General features: G+C 39.0%; 1 protein-coding gene and 1 long non-coding RNA gene across 8 annotated transcripts in view; one reads left to right on the forward strand and one right to left on the reverse strand.

Annotated features, from left to right (window-relative positions):
• Positions 1 to 24,877, forward strand: part of KCNC1 (potassium voltage-gated channel subfamily C member 1) — a 125,797-nt gene that overhangs the window by 1,084 nt on the left and 99,836 nt on the right. The gene's annotated exons all lie outside the window — the stretch shown is intronic.
• On the reverse strand, positions 5 to 13,157 carry LOC107205532. Of its 3 annotated transcripts, none has more exons than XR_004497878.1 (4): positions 11,294 to 13,157; positions 10,558 to 10,682; positions 9,701 to 9,857; positions 5 to 4,068 (listed from the first exon to the last, which is right to left on the reverse strand). It is a non-coding gene; the product is annotated as an uncharacterized LOC107205532 (long non-coding RNA). The 3 variants fall into 3 exon arrangements; XR_004497877.1 differs by having other exon boundaries at positions 5 to 1,080; positions 1,434 to 9,857; XR_004497876.1 differs by having other exon boundaries at positions 5 to 9,857.

Consider the following 24,877-nt stretch of genomic DNA (forward strand, 5'->3'; position numbering starts at 1 on the left):
AGCTATGCAATCAACAGCCTCATCAAAACACTCAAACTTCCCCGTGGTTCCACTTCCTCCCAGCATCACCAGCTCTCCGCTGTCAGAGCAGAGCAGCCATCCATGTGTGTGGCTATACAAAAACCATGTGGGGTCTGTGGGGATGTAACCCACACTCTCAAGCAGGCCCCATGCATATGAGTAGACACCAGGGCCCAAGCTTGTGAACTCAGATGTGGGCCTCCAGAGACCCATAGTATTTTCTAATAGGCTCCTAAAACTCCTAGAACAGCTTGGGGACAGGTCCCAGTCATGGGCCAGAGAGGTCTCCATTACACCAGGTCATTTTCCTCTATGCATAGATTTTTACAGTCAGACATCCCCCAGTAAAGAGAGACACCTTGTCCAGCCCTGTTACAAGCTAATGGCTCTTTATGAGATGGAGGAAGGATTATGGGAGCAGGCAGTCTCAGTGGTACCAGGGGATTTGGAGAGTTTCAGCCTGGACTGGAAAGGAAGTCAGTGCCTTTCTCTTTTCTCATACATACCAAGTTAAATATTTATGAACATGCTTCTCTGAAAATGGGTAATTCAGCTGCTCACTCTTTTTCCCTTGTGGGAAATGCAAAGTATTAATCAGAGAAAACGGTTTCATTCATGTTGAAGGGACACTGTGTTTGACAGGTTTCTTGCCTGCTACTGAAGGACAGCTCCTCCCCTCCTGGTGCCTGCAGTTGTTTTGGAAAGGGAATGCACACTGGTGCAGTTCACAGAATAAGTGTGGATAAAAATGGTCTGTAACAGTCATCCGATTCCTTCAAGTAGGCACCTCCTCTAGCTATGAGGATAATTACATTAATTAGGGCCCGATTCTGTTCCTGAAATCAAAAGTACTGAAAACATTTGCTTCAGGAACAGCAGCAGGATTAACTCCCAAGATAGTCAATTTGATAACTAGGGGAACAGATGGAGGATAGTGCTTTCATAAAGAAATTGGTTGGCATAGGCTTTACTCTTAAATGTACCTTTGTTCCAGCTTAATTGCTGCCAGCCCTGGGTAGAGATGAGTGGTGCTTTGGTGGGGGAGGGTGATCAGTGTTCCTGAAAAGGATCAAAGAAATGATATCAGATTAGGGAGAGATTTGGATGGATGGAAGAAAGAGAAGTGGAGGTGCAAGGAGCAGGGAGAGGGGAGCTGGCCATGTATGAATGGGTGGTGGAATAGCAGCTGGCGGAGACTTGGTCTGAGCAGAGATCTCCAGCAGGGAGACACCAGGTCTGCAAACTGAATGAATGGGGAAAGCTGGAGCAGAGCCTGGAATTATATCTTGCTACATTTCTAAAGGTTCTTGTTTGCGTACCATTTGGAGACTTCCTCCCCAAACAAAGGAGTTCATACTTTAAATGAATTCCTTTAAACAGCATGGAGGATAAAGGAATAATAGATTCCTTACCACAAGATGAAAAGATGATGCTGTTGTATTGCAGCTTTCAAATCCCTGATTTCTGCCAAGGGAGCATGGAAATGCAAGGCTGTAGGGTATCCTTCAAAATGCTTGGTTTCCATTAATTTAACAAGCCCGGTGTTAGCTGACAATTTGAAAAGCAGATCTCTCTAGTATCCAGGAATCTGTTGGTAAAACACATTTCAAGTGAAAGCAATGTGCTTGTTCAAGATTTTGGGAAGCGGTTCAAAAGCGGTTCAAATGGATAATGTTGTCCCAATGAAAAGGATACAGAAGTTAAAACACCCTTTTGCTTGGAGGCATTATGATATTTCAGGAGAAGGACAAAGATTTATAACCAATACTAGGAGTCTTTGTGATGCACAGGCTGGAATTCTAGAAGGATTTAAATTCTGTAAGGGTATTTTGATTTAGCAATAGTATATTATAAAATTATTTGGGTTTGTTGGGAGTGGGTTTTTAGAGTGGATGATGTACCATTTATTCACAATCACTTGTGCATGCCTGTTAGAATTCAACTTCTGATTTACTTCTAATTTGTTCTTTCTTTAAAGGATTGTTAAAATTAGATAATTATGAATACACTGAATATTTTGTGAGTTAAATATGATTCTTTAACTTGTATCTATGGAGATGAAGGCCACATGCACTAATATTTTGCATGAAAGAAAATGGCTTTCCTCATTAACACATGCACACACTGTCCATTAAGAAGACATTATTAAGACACTTAACATTTCCTAATAAAAGCCATACATTATGGTTATGAATATAAAAAGAGATGGGAGTTTGATTTATGCTTCTGTAACCTAACACAGATATTGCAGAAAGACCTGAAGCTTACAATAGCTTATTTACAGTAAAATAACTGATAACATCATTAACAAGTGAATTGTATATTAAGGCAATCATTGGTAGAGTCAGGCAACAAATCCACTGTTACCGCATTTCTAATTGAGTGTGCTACTGTTATTTACAAACTGCAATTCAGTTGTGCAAAAATCTAAATTCACATTGCCATTTTGTCAAAAAAAAAAAAAAATCACAATATTTCCTCTTCCTAAATGGAACTGGGACCTGTACCAAGGGTGGTTATTATACACCTTTGATGTTTACATATGGCACCAAAATGCATGTCAAAATAACATCTCAATGTAAGCACCAGTTTACATAACCATTATAGTGTTACACTTGAGCAACTAGAAGGAATACAGTCTCTGAATATTAAGATTAAATGCAAAGCTGCATGTCTCTGTATAAAGCAAGATTCTCTGGACTGTATCTGGTATGCTAGATCAGTGAATGTTTAGGAACCGTCTATGAAAAACTCAGCATTTACTCAAATCCAGCCACTCTTGGATTTTGATGGACATTGCTTGCAAATACAAGTAGATTTGACTGTTTTTCTTCACCTCCACCTGACTCATACTAAATTACTTCTGATCTCATTGTAGACAGCCAAGGAAGACTGGAAGTGCATTCGTGTGTGTCAGGCAAAATCAGCTAACTCTGCAAATTTTGTTTATTTCTTAACTTTGGTTAAGCAAAGCTCCTAGTCATTAATCATTTGTTTTTAGGCCAAACATAGTCAACAGTTGCTTGTTAAAACAATAGTGGCTGATTTTAATTAATTTCAAGTTTTCTCCACGCTAATTTCTTAATAATGTAATTCTTTCTAAAAAGAGGAAACACTTCAAAAATTGCATCATCTTCTGTATCTGTAATAAGAAAATATAGTTTGTTTCAAATGACAGACTACCTTAGACACCTATCTTAGTAAGATAAGCAGATATTACACTTCTTCTTAACCTAAAGAATCTACGTTTGGATATCAGAGGCAAAGTCTAGTGCCTAAAGATCTGAACAGAGTAGTGAAAAGGTGATGGGGAAGATGCAGGAGGATTGTCAAAAGCATCTGTCCAGACAGATCAGACAGTTGTCCATCAGACAACTTTGTAATTTATTTTTTTTCTAAGTAGGCACAAAGGGGAAAATAGAGTCAGCCAGAAAGCGATGCTAAAGCAACAGAGAGTTACACAGTAATAGAGTTCCTGCCCTCTGTACTTACTAGACTTCATGAATCCCACACAAAAGTGTGGAAAATATTTTCTTAGCATCCTCGCGCCTTTATATTTATGTCTGGTCATGCTGTCCTTCCACTAGTAAAGCTCCCACTGACTTCCTAGGGAGTTTGGCCTGCAGGTAGTCTAACATATTTATTCCCCTTCCTCCTCCTCCTCCACAGCAGGATAAAGTTGTGTTTGTGTTAATTCACATTCCTTGGGTTAGTCAGTGTTTGAGAACAAGGAGCATTCAGCTGAGATTGTGCGCTACTGCTCACATTCAAATTGGACAGTTAAGCTCTTTTAGTGAACCCTCAGGAAAGCTATTGTAGTCCTTCCAAATAAACATTTTTACCAGTTTTAAATGAAAGCTGGTTGGAGTCGTGTGGAAAGTCCTCAACATCTTGACTTGCAATCCTGTCATATGCTGTACTGCTTCTATCTGTAAGGGGAAAAGCAAAACTCTCACTTACTTTTCCCTCATGTTTCCCCTTCACATCCTTCACAAAGAAGAATCTGCTTTCCTCAGTGGGTGACTTTTGAAGGACGAGTATCTGACACTGAAAAGGAGACAGGAAAAAGGGATAGTGGTAAAGAGATGAGAAAAAGGTGTTCCCCAGGGATTTCTTCCATCTTTCTTTTATACATTCAAGAGCATTTCAACCTTGCTGTGTTCATTTAAACTGCTTTTTCTCTATATAAAGTACAGCTCATAGGTATAAAAAGGCTTATGGGTTCCTAATTCCTGAATTACCACACTATCTTGAGGATTAGAGGCTGGGGTGATTCTGCCTGTTCCTTACCCCTGGCCAGCACAGCTTAGCTCAGGAATTGAGGCAGATATCAGGGAGTGGGAACAGATACTCCCCATCCTTCACAAGGGGAGCTTATTCCACAGATGTGTGACGCAGGACACACTTGGTGCAGGAGCGCTCCACAGACAGTGGTCTGGAGACTCCCACCAGGCATGAATAGACAGGGACAGAGGGGATGAGAGCTGCCCCAGTCGCTTTCCTTTATCCTCCTCAGCTCCAAAGGGGCCCCACTAGAGCTGCTCTCCCACTTGAGCCTTTTTGGAAGGTGCCTCCTGCAGAGGCATATCTAATCCTGCACTGAAGCTAGCTGCAGGAATTCTCACCATATACTTTGACAATTAACAAGACCGCCTAATTTTAACTGCATGCTGCATTACAGCTCTGGAAAAATGAGAATCTTTCCACATCAAATGAGGTTTCCCTTGCACTTGTAGTATAATGGAATTACAGTCATCTATTAACTACCATTCTATCATTCATTATTAATATAGTTCCTAAAATTCCTTTTTATTCATATTTTCTCCCATCAAGGAACATGTTACTGCAAATCCTTATATAACCCACTAGTGAGCATGGTAGTCTTCTCTGCATCCTGACCAAAGAAACCTTTGCAATACCAGTTAGAAGTCCCACATCCTGTCCAGTATCAAATTGGTCATGGTGGGAACAGGTACACAAGTAACTCCTGGGAATTGTCCATCTGAATTCAGAAGTAAGATTTTTAAACTACCATACACACAAAAAATTAAAACTATCAGAACAGCCATGCAGAATCATGACTTCACCAGTTTGAGCTGTTCAGAAACACACAGGAAGATATGATGTCTGCTCAGAAAATCTTACAATCTCTTTGAAGTCTCAATCTCACAGGGAGATGAGAGAGATGATGTTACCCACCTGACAAATCCATGGCTGCCTAGTACAGTCTTAGCAGTTTGGATTCAAGGACATTTTTAAAATATATTTGCCTATTTCCAATTTTATTTCTATTATTCTAAAACCTTAAAAAAGAACAGCATCTGTTGCCATTTTAATTTATTTTTTTATCTCACTTAATTTTAATGTTTCTAGGTTACAAAATTTACTTCATTTAGCCAAAACTGTGATTGTATGGATCATACCATCATATGCATACACATATATATGCCTTCCTATTGCTGCCACCTCCTACGATGCTGAGTGGGATTTCCATATGAGGAAGGACTTCAAAATTAAACCACCCCAAAATATTTCTGCAGAAGTAACCGTGGTGCCACTGAAATCCATGTAAATTTAGTGGCTGGGTTCAGAAAGGTATTTGGTCTCTTCTCTCTTTAATCCATCCCTATGTACCTTCAGTTATTTTCTTTGCCCTTCTCCTAACATTTGCTATTTTGGTTTTGGTTTGGGCAAAAAAGGCAACAAAATACTGGTAATTCTCTGTTGGTCTATCATGAGACAAAGGCTAAAAAGATCTGTGGATCAATTATAATATTTCTATTTTAGAACTGCTCACAGAAATGTGGTATATTAGACTATACCTAAGAAAACTATCTGTCCTTATTGTTCTTCCCTTCTGCTGTGCGATCTAGCATTTAACAGTATTTGTCTTTGTTATTTGTAAAAATGTGTGTATATTTATGGTAGTACTTTAGTAAAGTCTATACATACTGCCTTTCTCTTAACATAAGGAGAGATGTTAGCAAATCAGCAACAGAGGGCCCAGCCTTACTGTTATTGAAACTCAGCCAAAATTACCACCAGCTTCAAGGATAGAAATGAATTTTCCTGCAGTGTTTCAGGATAACTAATTAATTGCTGTGTACTGCTTTTTTTTAATAGACACAGTGCATATTTCCATTCCAAAGCACTAAAGTGCAGTAGATCTTAGCAATTTATTAGGAGCATACATATTCAAATACACATTTTCATAATCTTTTAAAGACATGGTCTTCTTTAGCACACTGCATCAAAACATAGAGCTCTAATACTGACAAAGCTCATCAGGATCTTATTGGCATTTTTTACTGCAAAGGACTGTAGAATACATCCCCCTTTAAACCACATGACTTCAATTAATGTTCAACTAAATCATATCCAAGGGCTCTGTTTCGTAATAAAAAGGGCAAGCAGGGATATTCAGATAGAAAAATTGGGCCCTCATTGATAATCAAGCGTGTAATTCCTTCTCATGCAAATACAGATGGCAAAACCGAGTTTCCATTTTGTATAAGCTTGATTTTATGAAATTTCCGTACATTCTTGGAGTATAAGACTGATAGAAAAGGCATTTTGAGATCTTTGCAATTGTCTTACATTAGCTTCTCAGTTACTATATGCTGAATATGATCTGAGGAAAGAACAGTTTAGAAGGCTGACTTGGCTTTCCCTGCTGAATATTGAATTACATAAATATGTGATTCACTCCAAATGGTACACAGAAGCGGTAGGATCGGATGAAATCAGAGAAATCTATGAATCCATGGAGAACCACCTCCTCCCCCTGGAATATAAACCAAATGCTGTCATTTCTAGAATAATTTTTACATCTCTTTCCTGTGCTCACTAAGTAACCAGATTTTGCTATCTTCACTCCTACTCCCGTAGTGATAGCTTACTCCAGGAATATCCCTGTTTCCTTCAGGCTGAGAACAAGGTACCAACCCAACATGGGAAAAGGTGAAAGGACTAGGCCCTAATTGATTTTAATTTCTTTCTGGTAAGATTTATAAAGTGTAACAGAAGCACTAATAAATCATGCAATAAAAATTATGAATAAATCGTGGGCCAAGGCTTTTTGCAGTGATTGCTTATGATGTAAGACCCTTTAATGACAGTAAGTTAAAATTGCATTGTAATGGCCTTTTGTAAATGCAATAAATCTCAGGTTTCAGTGCACTGAAGACAGGCAGCGATGTGTGTGCTGCACATGAGCTACCAACACAGGCACACACTGCTGGCACACACTTACGTAATTATGTTGATACTTCAGGAGCAGCAGTAAATCTCAGTACTGCTAGATTTACTTTGAAAAATCTTCGGTCACGACCACTGAGGTGTTGTGGCTACAAAAAATAGCTTAAAATATCATGCTGGCTTTATACTTGAAAACCTGGGATAGACTGTCCCTTGTAAGAAGCGATAAAACGGATTATTTGGTTTTAAATAGAAAAGGCAAAGCCTTTTTCTTCTGAGTCTTATAATTTTCAGAGGCAAGTACAAGCTAAAACATACATTTTTATCTGCACAACCAAATTGATCTTCTCTGAATTTCCTTGATCATCTACCCATTCAGAAAAAAAAATTAAATGTACACAGAGATACATCAACAGTTACTTAATAACTGCTTGTTTCTACGGCATCAGAATTTCTCTTGCTGGTCAACTTTGCCCTCAAAAAACATATTCATAAATACAGAAAGATCTGGTCAGCTTGGGTTGCTTATCATTTAACATACCTAAGAAATTTAGATGCAGATTTCCCTTAAAAATGTATTCCAATAGCCCTGTTCTATTTTCCAGTTTGGGCTTCTTTCAGTCTTCATTACACTGACATATATATAGACGTATAGACGGCAGAGGTCAGTTCTGTGATTTATCCATTTATTAATTAGATTAAAATCTTCAGTCAGAATGCTTCAGACTTGATAACAGACTTCCAAACAAAATGAATAAGAAGAAATCTCTAAAATGCTGAGCACCTACAACCTCCAGCAGAAGGGAGGTGAAGTCCTAGAGTAGAAAAGGACACAGACAAGAAGCAAACAGACCATCACTAAAATCCCACCCCACTTTGTAGGGCCATGGTCCCAACTATCACTGGTTTTAGTGGGATCCAACCAGAGACCCATGTACATCTATTTCATGCACACCTATTTCAGGTAAAATTTTTCAGGACAAGGACAATTGTGTAATTGCCACACACGCAATGCAAAAGGGCTTGCCTTCACAGCATCCTTTGATCTCTACTCTAAAAACACCACAACATGATCTCAGCCACATTGTGCTATTCCCGTTTCCCTTTTTAGCATGGATCTCCCCTTCACTTCTACTGTGGAGTTCTGCAAGAAATCTAGTGACAGTACATCTTAGCACTTCTCAGGAATGTGTCCCGCATAATGCAGCACTGATTTTAACTCAGGATTTTTCAGTAAAGCACTTGTAAGGACAAACCAAGAACAACCTGACTGTGCTGTGATAGTTTAACCAATACCCAGACTGAGGCAACTGTGGGGTGGTGTTTGGTTTTCTGATTTTGGGCCAGTAGCAGATCAGCTTGGGTCAGAGTTTTGCTTAAACGGTATCGAAATTTAGCGTTCTGTTGTTTAGTGTTCAGTTGATAGGAGTTCACTGTCTATCCTACCAAGAAGTCCCTGAGGTGCTAGGGATTTTATTAAAAGACCTAATGTAAATTTCAAAACTGTATAGATTACTTAAAATGTTAGTTATGTCTAAGCAGCAGGAAATCAATAGTGCAAAAGTGCACTGTTCTAAAGAAAGCATCTTTTGAAGAACCTGCTTTACCAAGCAAAGAAGCTCAGTTTTCACTGTGTCAGTGGCTTGGACCACAGGCAAATAAAAAGTTTGAAATTCAGTAAAAATTCTATAGCGTCTTCAACTCCAAACCACAAATTTATCTTCATGTCCATATTGCCATCAGCAATAAGAATGTCTAAAACTGTGCATTTACTGTTCTCAACAGATATCCTGGTTGGGACAGGAGGGTAAGTCTTTGTTCTTACTAGGTGATTTTTTAACATTCATTCAGAATATTCCCACATGTCCTCAGATGAGTACACAGACCTACACGGTGGAAATTTACTAGAAAGCAAAAAACAAAACCCTAAAAAAAGCCCCCAAACCTGACATTTGGACAAATTATTGCAAACAACTGAAATAATGCAGTTTATGGAGTGAGCATTTGTTAGAAGATTTGGCCAAGGCCCTGTTTGATTGCATGTGTTAGCGCTGAAGGATCCTCTCAGGAAGAGCATCTGCAGCATGCCAATAGTGCAAAGGCAGGTCACACACATTTAGCTCAGCAAACGAACATTTGCAGTGGGCACAAGCACACAAACACTACGTTTTATTAGCTCAGTATGGTACATCATTTGGGTATGTTTCAGCCCCTCTCATTTTCTATGAATTTTACTGTGTGTGAAATCATACAAGATGTTTCATCTTAGTATGTCATTTTCAAAATAGGAAAACAAAATTTCTCAGGTTGCTTGCTTTGCCTGTTTTTCCTCTCTCCCTTACTATGTTTATTTCAGTAGCTAGCACAATAGAGTTATAATTTCTGTGACACCTCTAAATGCTTGTACTATAAAAACAGCAAGTTAACAACATCTAAGGAAAGGCTTTACACTATACTCAGATGTAGTGTTTTCCAAACCAACCTGGACTGCAGTAGCAGATCACCCGAGGCTGTGATCTTTCCAAAGGTGCAGTATGTGCCTGAGCTGTGGTGCACAGAGAGCGGGACTTCTCCGTCACCATCTTCTCCATCACTCCTGCATCCAGGAAAACTGGCAGTTGCTTCCTACATCTTCACTTCTGAGGGCAGACTCATGAAAGAGTGTCACCATGTGAGTTCAAACTTAGAATTCCCAAAACACTAATCCTGCATTTGTAACTTTTTTAAAATGCATATTAAAATTTCCCAGTGCCAACAGTGTTGTTTCTGTACATGTACCCAAAACTGCCTTAGTGCTGTTAGCAACCACCTCATATCAAAGCCTTGTTGATGCCCATAATTTTCCTCCACTAATAGGAAAGGTCCATTAAATGTACTTGCCAAACACATGCTGAATATAAGCTGTTTTAAAAGACATACTCAAAAAATCCATGCCCTATTTGTAGTATGTATCAGTTCCCTGGACACAATGATCTAGTGGCTACTGGGTTTTGCTTAGAATGTGAAATTTCAAATTTAGTATTTTCCTCCCACTGCATATTTTAAATTTTCACCCATCTCTGCTCAGGAGCCCTCCTCACTTCACAAAGCTGCATAACACAGACAGTTACTGAAGTTAATCCAATTTGCACAGCATGAGGAGTTAACAAACCATTATACTGGGAAGATGGCAAAGTAGCATTTCCCAATAATGTGGAAGTAAGACACTGTTCCTATGTAGTAATTCTGGGCCCCAGAATTCAGCAAGATCAATAGTAGAAAACAGATATACGTAGTGGCATCATCAGAGACAGTCTAATGTTGGCATATGACAAGACTGGTGTTTTTCTTTTCACTCACTTGTTGGAAGCCAGTTCCTGGTAGGAAATAACCATATGTTGTCCTCATGCACTGGACTCCAGGGTGAGCCACACACAAAGATTTAGGGATCTCTGCACGATGGTTTAGGGATCTCTGTGCAGCTCCTATGGAAAGGAATGGGCAATATGCACAAGAAAGTAGGAGATGCTATGCAGAAGTAGATGATATGCAGAATTATAGAGGACTTCTACACCCCACAGCCTGAGCAGTTTGGCCATGCTGTAAAGCGAGCTCCAAAGTCAGTGTGAGGACACATCACATAATTTGTTTTGAAAAGACCTACGTTTCCCAGGGCTATCAATCTGTCACCTTTCAGTCATGCCATGTAAATACAAGCATTCTTAAAGTCTCTGCAGGTTGCCTTTTCATCAATATTTTAACATAAACATTCTTTTAATTTAAATGGAGATTGATCACTTACATTTTATTACTTTTTAATAAAAACACATTATCACCATTAAAGGAAAGTGATCTCAGTGAAGCTATTGCCAGGATAAATTTAACTTGGAAAAGCAGTAGAACAAGTCTTTGCTAGATCAGAGCCTTTTACAAGCATATATGCTTAGCTGTGGTTTTAACAACCAGCACACAAGTGATCAATGGGCATTCTAGCTATTGCATTCACTGCTTTCATTATACACTTAAAACTAGTCCAAAATCTTACTGGAAACTGTGAAGAGTATATTGTTAAATATCCCTCTCTGCTGTAACTTACCTTATATAGGAAGACTTGCCAGGGGCGCTAATGAAGCGGAGACAGTTTTGCAGTTTTACCATCTGTTATCAAATATACTCCTGCTGTAACAGAAACACAATTGTAATAGAATTTAGAAGTGACAAACATTGGAAAAAAAAATTCTTTCAGTGTTTAAATAGCTTTGCTGCATAGCCTAAAGAACAAAGTGTTTGGACAATTAATAAAACATCTCAGGACTGCTTTAATTAAAAAACAAGATTCAGCAAAAGAATAGTGATAGAGTTGAACACAACCACAACACAACAGAGGGGTATAAATAAGAAAGTACATTATTCCAAAGCCTTCAGGTTTAGACTTTAATTCAGAATAACACACCCTATTTTTATATCCTACAGAAAAAAAGAAGTCAACAAAAAAAACCCATTTGAAATGTGAATGTCATTGAAAAATTTAAAAATGCTCCATCTACACTAGCTAATACGTGATGATTGTAGAGTGCTTCGGAGCTGCATCCTCCTAACCCTCTTTCCATCCAAAGTAAGGATCTTTGGGGTAAAAACTCCAAAGAACACTACAGTTTAGCTTCACTTATGTGCACTGGACTAAAAATGAACACTTAATATTTATGTGAATCATTGTCAGTGTCAAGTGAGATGAAGCTTATAAAAATAGGTCCAAATCAGGGAATGAGTTTTAAGACTCAGTGGGTAAATGCCTCTTTACGTACGGTATTATTTATAGATATTTTTTAATCTGTTCTGTCATCTTGTCTCTTAAATTATTAGAAAGTAAGAAAGAAGGAACTACAGCAAATGTAGATGAAAGAGAAATCTTACTGGGAACCGTGGCAGGAATATGAGCAAAAGCCAGGAAGTTTAAAGCTGTGCTCCTAAGCCCCCTGCTTTCTGAAAATAATTCCAGCCTATATTGCAATTAAATATGCACTTTTTTAAACTAACTGTGCTGTTGAAATAGGAGGAATGGTACTTTCAAGACTCTAGCATCCAGAAGAATTGCTACCACATCTGAAAACAAACTAATCACAAGCCAGTTTCAGGCATTGGGCTAAGTCTGGTCCCCATGGTCTCGTGAAGATTTTGACATCCTACATTAATCAAAGTCCCCTCTAGATATAAATGCTGAGGTCACCACAGCCACAACAGAAATTTCAGCATTGGATCCCAGTTTTTGTAGTTCTCTGAGAAGTCAGTGGCAGCTGCAGATGGTCCCTAAGTTGATCTCCAAAGGTTCTAACCAGTAGAAACTTAAAATGTCATTGTGCTAGCTTTATAAATCTATTTATCATCATCTCATAAGGCGGCTACTAATACTGCCCTGCATCAACAAGGTTCTGTGAATCTTAACCATTTGTGAAAATACTTTAAGGAGCTGCTACGAAAAGGACAACAGTATTGAAAATATGATTAGAATTTGAAGCAAGTATTTGATATTGAAGGGCAAAATACTCAGGACAATTAGGATGCAGGTCACCTTGTAAGAAAATTCAAGGGAACAGGGCACATCCACAAGGTTTCTGCTGGGCTTTTGCAAACAGGGGAATGTTATGTTTCACACGTAGGAATCTGGGGAGGTCATATTTTCCTTCTGCTAGCAGGTGCAGAACTCTCCTTTGAAGCATTTGGAGCCATTTCTTCCTTTATTACATTATACATTACACAACCTCTATAAGACAGGAAATAAAACTGGGTAAAGCAGGCAGCTGCTCTCTTCCCTGGGTCAACATGGTTATGGAATACCGCACAGGGGGAATATATTTCCATAGGCTTTTGCTTTGACCATTCAGGTATCATTTTTATAAGCGTAAGAAGTGGTTTTTGTACTCTCTTCATCCAGGTAGGATTTCAACATAGCTGTATGTCTGCTGAGAACAACACACAGAGCTGCTCTTTGATTTGAAGGCATTTCTTGCAAATACAAGTTTTTCCTGCTCTTGACTTCAACAGCAAGATCTAATTCAGACCAGCAAGAAATTGCATCTAATATTTATGTTCTAATTGTCCTAAATCTATTTTAGAAGTGAGATGTATGTGTTTGCAGGCACAAGATTTGCCGTAAATTTAAGTAGAGGTCGTAAATGTGAATGTTAGGAATAATTGCCTTTTTTTTATTGTCACGAGGATATCTGAGGATATTGTTCATCCCAGTAGTCAACCAGGTTTTATTTAGCAATATCAGTCTAACAGATGCAATTTCCACTTATGATAACTGTGGGCACATCATTAATTTTAGTAACTGCAAAACTTATAGTAGAAATACTTTTCTGTACTTCCCTTGTTCCTCACTTTGACAACTGAAGAAAATAAAAAAAATAAAAAGAAAAGAGATTTCTGCTATGAGCTTGTATAGCTGTCCAACTGCTTGTACAACTTGCACAGTAGTTTATTCTAAAGATCTGTAATGTACACAGATGGCAAAAGGCTTACATATACATCCAGAAATTATGTGTGAAAACTACATTCATAAGTCTTGCTCTGTGTTTATTGAGAGACCAGAAACTGTATTTTGACAGGAATATCAATAAGGACTTGGATTCAAATGAAAAAAAAAATGTTTTCCATTTACTACGTACACTGCATAGGATACTAGCTGTAATCAAGAAAAAATTTAGGATGGCATGAAGCTCTCAAGCTGCATAATTCCAAATAAGGCGCTGTAGAATCCTACTATTAAAATGCCCACAAGCCACAAAAATGCTTTTAAGCCAACTCAGTAGCCCAAATTACAAATTCTAGTTAACAAATTTCGCCACAGGCTCGCAGCTTAGGGTAGAATATATTCTTTTTTTAAATACATCTGTCTTTGTCAAAATGCTTAGTGGTCACTCATGGTTTTCAGTCTCCCATTATACTGAAGCAGAGATTTTTTTTTTTTTAAACACACAGAAAGACATGAGGCTTAAGTCACCATGCTTGTCACCAGCCTCTCTAACATTTATTGCACAAGGTTATTTGTCTTTCCAGTTCAGCTACTCATGAGAGTTGTAAGGAAGGGAAACCATCCACGACTTGATCTTTTGGAGGTTTATATTTTTGAAAGTTTTGCAGATGATGTTTGGGAAGCCTTCTTTCAATACACGGACATTTTGGCTAAGAAAGAATATTTTATGTACCCCAGTTTCAGATTTAGGGCTGGACAAATAAATGTAGATACATTTTGGCAACAAAATATTTTTTTCTCCAATTTCTCCCCCTCCTCTCAAATAACACTTATTAAAATCTTCACCCTTTTCTCCATAAGAAAAATCCCAAAGTTTCTCTTCTCTTGTCAATATTAATTTCTTTTTCTCCCCTCACACTGATTTAATAAAAAAGTGAAAATGAAAATGGTAGTCAGAAAAAAAGAACAAAGCAGCAGAATTTAAAGGGAAATACCAGGAGATAAAAAGGAAATAAGTGTCTGCACAATACTTTGCTAAAAACTGTAGGTAAGAAAAAAACATTGCTTGTTTGAAGTCTGAAGGACAAATATGACAAACCTTGTGGAATATTTTCAAGGAAAAAAGGATCTCTTTTTTTTCCAAATTTCCAGTGAGTTACTTACAAATACACATCCATCTTCTTGCACTCCTTTATCTTGATTGAGGCGAGCGGTTTTTGTTTGGTTAGTTTTAAATTAGTTGGTAATGATTCTCAACCTGGTGTGGTTTTTTAGCCTTTTCTGGACACAAAAATACACTCTTGCCTTCTGATAGCTCCTCTTTCAGCCAGAGTTCGTGGCACCAGTTCTGGGTTTTAAACCACATTTTAATCACTGGTGAATAGCTGCTCTCCTGCTCACAGAGCATGGGATGCTATGCAGCAGAGGAACTGCAGTCACCATCAGATGTGAGAAGGACACTCCTGAAGTGGAACTGCAGAAAATAGTGGTTGCAATGTAAGCAGTGAGAAGGCAAATGCCTGGAGGAGGATATATCTCCTAGAAATAGGAGATGGAAGGAGTCTTCAGAACTAGAAAAACAAATCACTGTAGGGAGAGGGAAGTCTCACTCCTCAGTGTTCACTGGACATTAAGGGACAAATAGAGTTAGGACCCTGGAAAAGGAACATAGGATGACAAATCAGCAGCTTGCTAGTAGAGAAAGACAGTTAGGAGCTTGAAATCTCAGACTGTGGCCACTTAGAGCAATTAATTTTTCAGCAAGGTGAACAACCTAGTCAGAATAATTCAAGTGAGTTAGCAATATGCAGTACCTTCTGCATGTGCCACAAGCACAAAAACAGCCCTCATGAAGGCCCTGGGAGCCCAGGGGTTTACAGTAAGAGATTTTGTGGTCAAAAGTAGATTTAGTGTTTGCAAGTTTGCCGAAGAATAAAAAAGGGCTAGGTTCCATGTGAAAAGCTTCATGTATTGTGACCAGTGCTAATTCTGGAGAACCCTTTGCTGTAAGGACACGTGAGGATTTTGGACAGTGTGTTCTGATGCCCTCATTTTCTTCAGTGAAGGTCAGACACCTTGATGGCTGGCACAAGAGCTGGGCAGGATAAAAAAAAAGATAGAGAAAGAGGCCAAATTCATTTCCTTAAGAGCTCTAGAGTGGATATTTCAGCATTCCAACCTAGCCAAACTATCTTCTCCACTCAGGAGTCCAGCCCAAGAATTATTGTCCTTCACCACACATACAGACTCTTTTCAGATGTGATCCAAGACTAAATGGGATTTCAGGAGAAAACAACTGGCTTAATATATATAGGGCACTTGTGGAAGTGAGAGCATGCCACAGACACTTGCTCTGTTAGACAAAAAGATGCTGTGCTGGTTCCAGCAGTGGTCTTCATACAGGAATTATTCTGAGGGTGATTCTCACACACCTCTTTGCCCTTGCTTGATCACATTAATTTTAAAAAAAAAAAGGATCTAGAAAAAATGAGCAATCTTTAATTGAGAATATTTGCTGTTAATGAAAAGCTGTGGCTTCTCAATGTATTCTGTTCACTGAGGACTCCAGTATGAAAATAGTTGTAAGATTTAGTGCAGATACAGTGATGGAGCTGAAGCAACAAGGAGATAAGGTGGCAAACAAAAGTGTTACAATCTTATTTGGGAAGCCCAGAAATGCACCAGCTCTTGATATGACTTCAAATGAGACTTCTGGCAAGCCACAACTTCTTGGTAATGATTTACATCCATAATCAGGATAATAGAACATTATTTATCTACCTCTTCTGGGTATTGTGGAGATTAACAGTTGCACAGTAATTTGGAGATAAATTTGAGACACTACATGAATTTTCACTATCATGTTTTCTCTAAGCAGGTGAAGTGAGGACACCTTGACACAGAAGGAACCAAAGTTTTCTCAAAATAAATCAGAGATCAGAAGGCAATTTTATCTTTGCTTCATTCTCATTATTCAGCATTCCTCAATAAGATTGACAGGAAATGGGAAAACAAAGCTTTCATGGATGAGGGAGGTAAAATCTAGTAACATTTAACACTGCATCTGCAAAACAACAGATTAAAATCCACAAAAGTATTTTCTGCTGTTCCAGATGAAAAATTAATGCAAGATGCACCCAGAAGATTGTGCCTAACAGGCTGTTGACAGATCTAATAAATAACTTCTAATTACATAATGACAAAATTTAAACTTATATCTCCTCACATAGGCATTTTAAAACAAAAACACAAACAGTAATATGCTTTACCAGACCCCACATTTTAAGTGGCCCCGGTTTTTGACAGTCCCATAAAATAAGAAAATAGTTTAAGTGAATTAACCCCTTGTCTCAATAATCCGTGTATTCTGACTAGAGGTTTGGAACAGAAGGAGCAACTTATACATCAGCCCTGAGGCGCAGAATAATGAAACTTTGATTTTTATCTTGGCTGTTGTCAGAAAACACATCGTCTTCCCAGAGCAGGCAGACTAAGTATGAGCTGAGAGCTGTGTCTAGAAAAGTGGGTCTCTTCCAAGAGACCAGCACCCTACGGAATAAGATGCCTGAGCAGATGCTGTGTGTGCTGAAGCCTGACATACACTGGAGTGCCCTGAACAATCCCAGGAAGGCACAAAACAGAGTGGGAGCACTCACCTTTTCCTCAGCTGGGCTGGCTCTGTCTCCAGGATCATTGTTATATTACAAGACCTCTGACACAAAGGCATCAGGCAGATATTGAAGATGAGCTAATCACTTCCCAGGCAAACATTCAGCCAGAAGTGGCAGAGGTACTACTACAGATCAGAGGGGAGGCAGAGAAATCAGAAGAGACATGGCAGAATGACACTGGGACAATATCTGGCAGTGTGTTGGGACAAGGAGTAGCCCCATTATTGCCCTGCAGACTTAGGAAGCAAGGCAGATGATTAAAATCTGCGTTGCAGATGCCAACATCTCTGAAAATGCCCTTTGATTGGGATGCAGACCAGAGGGTGTATTGCAGATATGTGAGCAGCACAAGATGCTCCACTATAATAATCTGGTAATTCTTACTATAGGTGAGCAGAAAACGGCTGGGTGCCTTGAGCATTGATTAGGGGCCATTGTGTTCCTCAAAAATATGTACTGCTATTGAAGGGTTAATTCTACCTCATATTTACCATGGCTTTATTCCTTATAGCACACAGGGATAGCCTGAAATCACTTACATCATTACTTACTTCAAGGAATCAAAAGTGTCAATTTTAATTCTCTGTTCTTTTTTTGGTTTTTTGTTTTGTTTTGGTTTTTTTTGAGTAATTCCTGAAAGGACTGGGATTTACTCCTTTTCCAAAGAGGATAACAACACACAGCTGCTGGAATTTCAACCAAAAAATAACCAAAACCAAAAACCCAAACCAACAAAATCATCCTTTTCTTTGTCAGTGTTCTCTGATTATAATTAACATGAAGTTAATCAAAACTCAAAGCAAGACCAAAAAAAAAAGGTCAAAAAGCAATTGTATTAGAAATATGTTCCCCAGTCAATTGCTTGCTTTTCAGGCTTCAGCTCTCTGGCAATTTCAGTACTTATGCAACCACCATAGAATTTTCTAGGTCTGACTTTTATTTAAGAAACAGAAACTTCTCACCAAGCAACCCGCTTCAGGTACAAGCCCAGGAATGTTTTTGTCATGGGGGTGGGGTTGGGCAGAGGGGGGAGGAATGAGCTTCCTTCACATCCTCAGCCCCCTCAGATGCCACCACTGCATCACAGGAGAAACTATCATGCACCTTCCTGCTTACTGCAGATCCAGGCAAGGACACTTGGAATCATGTGGGAGGCACTGCCTCGTAGCACACAGCCCTTGCAGGGTGAAATCCTCTGGGGAAATCAGTTTATGGCAGATTTCATACCGTGCCAGTTTAACAGCATATGTATCCCTGTCCTTTTAGCACAGGTTGGAAGGAACAGTATTTGCTAAGGCTACATAGCCAAAAAGCACACTTTAAAAATACACACTGTAGTCAGATGTCTGCTTGTAACATTTATGACTTGGCAGATTGACTCGCACATCAGGCACACATTTGATGGTTAATTCTGAGCCCTAATGCAGCAGAGCAGTCTTCTACCTGGCTGGTGTCTATCCTTTTCAAAAGGCAAAGGGGTGCATAAATTATGTTTAAAAAGAGGTAGGCATTTTCTACCCACAGAGTGGAGTCACTGTAGGTGGATTATTATCCAGGAATACCGAAGAGGCAAGAAGTCTGAGATTTAACCCATTCTTTGTAGTCTCCTTGCCTGCTATTGTACTGCCAGCAATTTTCAGGAGGTTCTGCAGCACAGCATCTGCATCTCAGACAGTCAACAGGAGTTAAAGCCCTAAAGAAAGGATTTTTTTCTGAAATAATACCAGCTAAAGCCTGCAGTAGCATCCAGTTGTCTCTGCTGATGTTGGCAACTATGAGGTTGTTCCAGTTTACTCCTTCACCAGGCCCTGCACTACAAATGTCATGTCATCAGGACAGGATGAACTCTGAACCACTTTACAGATGACCAGCAGGATTTGGAAACCTATTTCTTCTGCGGTATCTTCACTATTGGGAAAACAAAAAGCAGTAGTTTTCACAGTGCAGACTGAGACATTTGTACATCAGGATACAGGCATGACCTTTATCTAGTACAAATAAGGCATAGAGATGTTCAGCTGAACACAGACACCTGCATTTACTCCAGCTGAGAACCTGATCTTCAACACTGAGCTTAAAGAAAGCATTGTGAATTGTGATGAATAAAAATAATCAGCATTGGCGCTGAGAATCCCTAAATTTCAGTGATTTGCCTACGAACTGCTGACAGTGAACATCTTCAGAAGTAAGACCTATAAGCCAAAAAAGAGGAGGACTTATAAATGTGTGAGATGAGTTTTAGATTATCATAGGTGTCCCAGCTCTACTTCAACATTTCATATTTGTGCAAAGATAATAATATTGTCCTTGTTCATAACAATTTTCAAAAATTCAAAATACTTTACAAAAATTACTTAATCCTTTCAGTATTTTTAGTGAGATACGCAAGTATTCTTTCAATTTTCTCACCAGATGTGTGATCTGTAGTACAAAAAGATCCCACTTATTTCTTAAATTAATCAAAAGAAATAATTAACAAAAATGAGAAAGAAGTCATTCACTCCACTTGCTTAAAAAAATTTTCACCAGACTCACCATTGTCAGTAGATATAAACAGGTCAAAAGCAATAATACTAAATCCAGGAGTATCTCTGCTGTATTTAGTACTGATGGATGCTGCTCTAAAAGCTGTGATTCTCCCTGAGAAGGGTAGCAAAGGCTCAGTATTTTCTGGGCAGATGGGCATCTGTTACATCATCTTGGTCTTTTTCCATGCATACCCATCTTTGTTTTCTAGCAAATGTGCAAATATCTTAGACTCACCAAGGGCAACTGAGGTGCAGGCAGGGACATGGACTTGTCCCTCTCCCCTTCTGACCACACACAGGGAGGAGGCCATGAGCTGCTGGACTTGGAGGAGTGCATCCTCCAAGAGAAAGACATGAGCCAGAGCCATCTCTTGAGAGGAGACAGGAAGAGATTTGCAATGGAAAGAAAAGCTGTGCCATGTTAGTCAACAGAGCTGTTCATGCCCAAGGGCACAAATGAGAGAGGAATCCTACAAGGGGGAAGAAGAGTGTAGAAACACTTCTCTCCTCAACAGCAACATAGCATCTGCCCTTCCCACCATCCTCCTCATCTCCTGCAGATGCTCTCCTTAGTGGCTTGACCATACTGGTTTGCAAGGTGCTCAGTTTAAAACTATTGCCAGTAGACTGAAATTCTTATTTCTGTTCTGCACTGCAGAGGCACCAGGCAGAACTTCCATCATTGTCAGATATCTCATTCCCCATAACAAAGAATACTAGGACATTCCAGAGCTCCTTCACCTTCCTTCATCAGCCTGTGCATGGGATTTCCCAATGGTCTAATTTTAAATCCCAATCATTCAGGATCCCTTCACACTTCCATGTTTACTTACAGCAATACTTCTGTTAATTAGTTGAGCTCAGCCATCATACTGGGAGCACTGAAGTTCAGGCTCTTTGCTAAACAGAAATCTGGGCAAGGGGCCTGAACTTCCTGACTACCTTAAACTCCTGAAGCAGCTCTCTTAAATAAAGCACTGCTAAGCTCTTCTCCTGGAGTTCTTGAGTAGTTTTGTATTTTGTTTGATACTGGTACTTGCTGGTATAGCTGAGCTAGAATTCTTATCTGTGATCTCATCAGGGTTGAAATTTTTAATTTGCAACTATATTAACTTTCAAAAAAATAAAAAAGTGAATATAAAGAAAAAATAATTCTGTTTTCCCAATCTTTTGTAACACAGATAACAGGGAGTGATTTTAGGATAACACGTGAATTAAGGGCACCATTGGCATAAAACTAAATTCTGTTTCAAGACTGCCAAGTGGTGCAGCTCAGGAAGAGATATGTAGTTTTCCAAAAATAACATCTCTACCATGAAAAATTCCCACAAAAGTCCCCAAAATTATTTTGAAAGATTACTACTGCCTTTATTACTTTATTGTCCTGAGTGTCATTTATTATTTTCTTGGGGGGGTCCTTCTTATTTTCTTCAGAGGACCCTGCTACAGAGCAAAGCCATGCTATGATAGCTCACTTAAGTAGGGAGACTGAGATAGTTTTCAATGATAATTAGTATGAGCAAAATAACCTTAAGTTATGTAGGTACATACATCCACAGACATATTTAAACTCTGAGAACTATTTATTTCTTTTCTACAAATATGAAGTCTAGTTGGAGAGCAGGGAAAAAAGAAATCTTTCTATAGAAAATAGAGGAGATCCTCTCCCACAGTATTAATCTCTGGGACCCTAAGTCATTATGTTTTTGTATTTAGAAAAGTCACTGTGATTGTAATGAGTTCTCATGCTCTTCTTGATCCCTCAAAATAGAAACCGAAAGCAGTCTACTTGTTTCTACAGGTGTGACTTATGAATAATTAAATAATCCCTACACATTTGTGAATATTTCCAAAGCATTCATAGAAAAGTTTCTAACATAATCCAGAGATATCTGCAACAAAGCCTTTGACTTCCTGTATCAGAGTCCACCAATCAACCCAGTTTTCCCTCTGCATATTCCTAAGGTTGTGCCCCTCCCTGAGAAAAGGATAACACCAGTGGAAACAGGAATTTAAATGCTTTCTATCAATATCCTTAGCTTTTTCTCAGCAGAATATTTTCCTATTATAAGAAGACAGAAACTGAGGCATTATGTTAACACCTATGCATTCAATTTTAAATCTCATTCTAATCCAACACATTAAAATCAGTTTTCTCAGGGAGAAGGATAGTTTCCCCAAGGATGACTGTCATCTTGGCCCTCACCAATTTTCAGATCTCTTAGCTGACCTTTTTTTTATTTATTTTTTTTTTACCAATAGTGTAATTATTACTTTTTAAAATCATCTTTGGTCCAAGTCCAGCCCAAGGAAAAACAGATTGAGAAGCTACTGATTTAAGAAACTGAACAAGACAAGGTTAGAGCTTGCTAAGGCATCTGATGAATTGAGGTACATGCTGCAACATACTATACTATACTATACTATACTATACTATACTATACTATACTATACTATACTATACTATACTATACTATACTATACTATTTGTAGTCTGTACAAGAGAATTACTGTACATTGTACAGGAAAATTAGATGCCACATGGGCACAGTGCCCTCAGATACTGGGACTTTCTCAGGAGGCTGACTTTACACAACCCTCATTTGCACATCCTCTGTTCAGGGAAGCAAGTGAGGGAGCATAGCACAGTAAGGTTTTATCTGACTGGAGCAGGACACATTGGCAACAGCAATACTGGGAGATCCAGCACTGCAGCCTGGATGTTATCCATCTAATTTCAGTATCTAATCTCTCTAGACACTTATAATCTGACACTCAGTGGTGTGCTCCATCTTAGCTGATAGTGAAATCATTTAATACAAATGGGTAGTGAGGTAGGTGACAAGCTGATTGATGGCAATATCTTCATTTAAAGCTATATAGCACCACCAGACAGAGGTCTAGAGCAGCTCAGGAGCTCTGCCTGAATTTGTTGGTATCCATGGAAGTTTATCATGCCAGAAGGTGGCTTCTACCATCTACTAAATAATTTTCCTAAAAAGAACATGAGCTACCTCAAGCCCATTAAAGCAGTGTCAACGTCTCACAGGATTCTCAACAGTGAGATTACAGTGAGCTTCATCATTTCTCCCTCCTGGTCTGAATCTTTTCCGCTGCCTTACAGTAACATGAAGGAATGCTGGCTCCTTGAAGCTACCTGTACTTCAACTATGACCTCAAGTGCCCCAGCAGCAGAAATGGTGCTGTCTGACCCCAAACACCAACACTGCCTATGCTTGGGGTCATGACTGTCACATGACTGTGCACATCCTGCAGTGGAAATCTGACCCTTGGAGGCAAATTTTGTGTCCAGCATTTGCTACAAATGGATGAGGAGTCCAGCATGCACCAGGAGCACAGATGAAAGTATAGTGATGATCCTGCACATAGAGAGCGATTCCTGCATATTAAGACACATTATTAAAGCATGGAAAAGCCTTTGCCTCTCTCTTTCTTCATAGAACTCCTGTTTGGAGAGCCCAGAAAGCAGACTGGATCCCACAGCGAATCCCTAAAAAGTTGAATCCCTAAAAAGGCAGGCTCATATAAAGGAAAAAGGGGCTGTACTGAGTTTATGGAGAAGAAATGTCTGTTTCTTTCCTAAGGGACCTAAGCACACCAGGTTGCCTGCTTTTCTCCAGCCCTTAAGCACTGCTGCTTCTAAGGAAAGCAATGGCAGGAGAGTCCCTGTCCACCCTTGTATTGCCATGGAGACACAACCTGACTACAGCTTCTGCAGCCACAAATTCCCTCAAATCCTTGGGTTTTTAAGTCTGTAGCCAACCTATTGTTCTGCTTTAAGGAAAAAGATATGGGAAAAGTAGGGTTTTCTCACTTCCATCAGCACTCTTGTGGAAACCGAATCCAGACAGTCTCAAACTCACTGTACAGACCTGCCCGAGAGCATCTGAATGCATTTTAATCTGGCTCCTGTGGGAAAAAATCAAAACACCTTCCCCATAATTCATTAAAGAATACTAGAGATAGTGGCTAATTCTGTCCAAATTCTTCCATGCTTCATTCAAGGTCTACGTCGTGGCTGTTTATAACCCAACAGCAGCACAAAGATGAGCTTTCAGTAAAACCTGCACTGTGCAAGGTGTTCCAATGGCCATAATCAACAGCATTTCCCTACAAAAGGCTGAATTTACATTGTTTGCAATGAGACTGTGACATACCAGCATTTTACACCCTTTGAACAGCAGGGATAAAATGAAGAGAATTTCATGGCTAGTGACTGCCTTTCTTAGTGAAGGAGCTTTGTCTCTCCCAGTGCCGTGTGTTGTTGCAGTTTCTGTGGTAACGATTGATTGCACAGAGAAAGAAGTCAGTGTAAATTGCTGGCATGTAAACAACAGCTACCTTCGAGTCTGGTTTACATATGTACCTTTTCTGACTGGTCTTATGATCATTTCTACAAGGTAATTGTTAATGCCTACAGTATTTATTACTTTAATTTGGAAGCCATTGAGCAAATGTCCTATGTGACATACTTTACATGCCACACCTTGCCAGTATAGAAATACAACTTCTAATTTAGGATAAAATCCATCTGATTTTTGTCCACATAAAAAAATTTAATTATTTAGAAATCAGATGTCGACTATCTCAATGAAAATGACAAAACAGAAAACATAAAAGTACAGAGTACAAAATATATACACATGTATACTAACAAATAGAAGATGACATAATGTGAAAGATGAGAGTAGGTAAAGCTTTTTTCATCCTGTTTTCATGGAAGAAATTGTTGTATATGAATCTCAGGGAGTAAAGCATTTCAAGTGACTGCAATGAAGCAACAAAGAAGTCCAGGCTCAATAGTTTTCATTTTAGAAAAACAGTTCATATTCAGAGTTAAGGTTTCAGTAACCATACGCAAAGTCTTTAAAATAACTCAGGAAATGCCTTCAGAAATCAAGACTGCAATGATTGGTGCCATTTCTTTCACTACCCACATCTACTCACACCCTACTTCTCTAGAAACACTTTCTCAAAATGGAAGC

This window comes from Parus major, chromosome 5 (genome assembly GCF_001522545.3).
Source record: "Parus major isolate Abel chromosome 5, Parus_major1.1, whole genome shotgun sequence".
In the NCBI taxonomy this organism is placed as follows: Eukaryota; Metazoa; Chordata; class Aves; order Passeriformes; family Paridae; genus Parus; species Parus major.